Below are 2,672 nucleotides of genomic sequence, written 5' to 3'. Positions count from 1 at the left end.
AAGGATTGTTGGGGACGGGGGCAGCCACAGCTCTGCTGACCCCTGGCCGGCTGCCGGGAGGGCATCTCTGAGGAGCCCACACTCGCGGGAGTTGGGGCGTCCCGGTTCCTGCAGCCACCAGCCTCAGGTGGGGTGGCCCGGAGATTCCACCCTGAGGCAGATCAGGGCCTGGGCAGAGGTTCGCTTACTTGGAGCTGACCACGGGCCATGCTGGGCGTCCGCCTGGACCAACCGTGTCCTCCAGCCGGGCCGACGGTGCGATCAATGCACAGCTACAGCTGGTTGAAGGGGACCAAATCCATTGAACAGTTGATTTGGTTCCATTTTACCAGCTTTAGCAAAGCATTTGGCTCCCGGATCCTCGGGAAACAGCGACGTCCATGACGAAGGCGGCTCCCGGTGCGACGTCTGGCTGAGGGGGTTGCATGGGGCACCCAGGCTCTGCACCCTACCCTTCCTTACAGAGCCCACCTTGGCTGAGGGACCCTCCAGCTCTGCAGGAACTGGGTGTGAGGGGGGGTGCTTACAGTGGGTGTGTGAGGGGTCAACCCCCCCAGAAACACATGCACGGGCACACACTCACAGAAACACGCACAGACACACATGCACATAGATATGCACAGGCACACACATGCAGATGCACACAGAGACACACCCACACAGACACACCCACACTCATATGCACAGACACACACTCACAGTCCTCCCTACTCCCCACAGGGACTCACCTGTCAGGACCACGGGGTGCCTAGGGAGGCGGGAGGCAGGGGCCACGTCTGCATTGACACCCGCCTGCACTCTGCTTCCCCTCGTCCCTCCACTGTCCACTCACTGACTCCTCACAGTCCTGCCTTTCATCAGGTGCCCACTGCCCCCACCACTAGTCTCAGCCCTGGGACACAGCCAGACCACGGGGGCCCTGCCCTTGTGGGGCATAGGTCCTGGGGGGGTGGGGGCCCTGCAGCTCTGGGCCCTTATCCTTGGATCACATTCTCAGCTGGAGATGAGGCCAGACAGGCCCCCGGAGCCCCACGGAAGACGCTGGCTGACCACGGGGCCAGCCAGCAGTGGCCTCAGCCCAACCTGGCCTGGGAGGGGTAGGTGGACTCTGACACGCTGCGTTGGCTCTGGGTGGGCAGGGGCCAGAATATTCTGGGAAGCCCCGCTTGTGTGGCTGTGGGAGGCGAAGCAGGACACGGGCACCCACACGCTGATCCTGTCAGGGCCTGGGACCCTGTCCCCTAAACCTGCAGGCTCTCGGGGATGTGAGGATGGTTCCCTTGGCTCCTGGGAGTGACCCTGTGGTCAGTGTGAGGACAGCACAGAGCCAGCTGTGGCTGCATCCGCTCGATCACCCTCGGGGACTCAGAGGGAGCAAGTTCTTTTCAGAAAATTAGTTTTCCTGCCAATATGCAATCCATCAGGAGCGATGACAAGGGGGACAGCAGCCTCAGCAGTGCCAGGGACACGACGTCCCGTGTGCGTGGACTCCCATCTGGGAACACAGAAAAGCCTGACCCGCAGCGGTGGCCGCGTGTGACACTTGCCCTGTCAGGCAGCAGAGTGGGGCCACACTCTCTGGGCAGGGTCGCCCCCCCGCCACCACTGCCCTCGGTTCTGCCCAGCCGCCTCTTCTCTGAGCCCCTCCTTCTCTCTGTCCCTCCTCCTGGGTCCTGATGCTGTGGGGACCCACGCCCGGGCAGTGGGGACCGTCTGCACAGCACCGTGCTCACCCTCCAGAGCTGCTCTGGGCACAGCGGAGCCAGAGGGCCCCTGGACCTCAGCCCCCTCCTATCCCTGCCGCAGTGCCCCGCTGAGAGCTGAGCTGAGCTGTGCCACAGGGTCCCTCCTCTGAGGACGCCCTTGGCCCTTCACCTCAAGACCAGCTCCCCAGAGTTCCCGGGAACCCAGGGGTGGGCTCTGGCCCTCTCGGCCTCGAATCTACCACCAGACGAGAGGTCCTCGGCAGAGCCCAGCCCTGGAGGACAGAGGGGTGGCTGCACCCGGCTCTGCAAACTCCTCTCCCTTTTGCAGACCGAGCGCCCGCCGGCCTTGACCACCAGAGCTGCTGACGGTCCTGACGAAGTGGGAGATTCCACAAGCAACGGATTGCCTCTCATGGAAACTCGCCCCGAGCCCTCGCTGCCATCGGGGACCAAGGAAGAATGCTGGGCGGCTGCACCCCCATCCCACCACCCTGGGACACATCATCCCCAAATCCAACCTCAGACAAGAAGCCACGGCCCCAACGCCACCCCGGGGCAGCCCCACGACTCACACTGGTGGCACCTCCCTCCGACCCCTCACTGCTCTTTGACTTCTGTCCACTTGCCTCCAAGTCTGCAGGATTTTCCCCCAAATTACAGACCTTTGCTTCCACACCAGAACTGCTACTCTCCTGCCCGAGGCTGTCCCAACACACCCCTCGGACGTTTTGGTCCACCTTCAGCCTGGCCAGGTCCCTGCTCAAGGCTATTTGGAAACCAAAGCAAAGAAGCCAGAAAGCCAGGAGGGCTCGCGTCCAGGGCCACGGATGGTTCCTGTGAGGAGCTGGGAGATTCGCATTCACCAATGAGCACAGCAGACATAAATTAGGCCATTCCACCCTCCGATGCCCGGGCCACCAGGTTGGCTGCAAAACCCCCAAAATGTGGCCACGTGGCCTTGGACAA

At 62.8% G+C, this 2,672-nt stretch overlaps 1 non-coding gene across 1 annotated transcript; it reads right to left on the bottom strand.

Annotated features, from left to right (window-relative positions):
* Nucleotides 1-271: 271 nt before the first annotated feature.
* MIR133A-2 (microRNA mir-133a-2) lies at nt 272-339 on the bottom strand. The gene has a single exon (NR_032984.1). It is a non-coding gene; the product is annotated as a microRNA mir-133a-2 (primary transcript).
* Nucleotides 340-2,672: the final 2,333 nt, after the last annotated feature.

This window comes from Equus caballus, chromosome 22, assembly GCF_041296265.1.
Source record: "Equus caballus isolate H_3958 breed thoroughbred chromosome 22, TB-T2T, whole genome shotgun sequence".
Taxonomy (NCBI): Eukaryota; Metazoa; Chordata; class Mammalia; order Perissodactyla; family Equidae; genus Equus; species Equus caballus.
The sequence above is the reverse complement of the archived record's forward strand: the minus strand, read 5'-3'. Positions and strand labels throughout refer to the sequence as shown.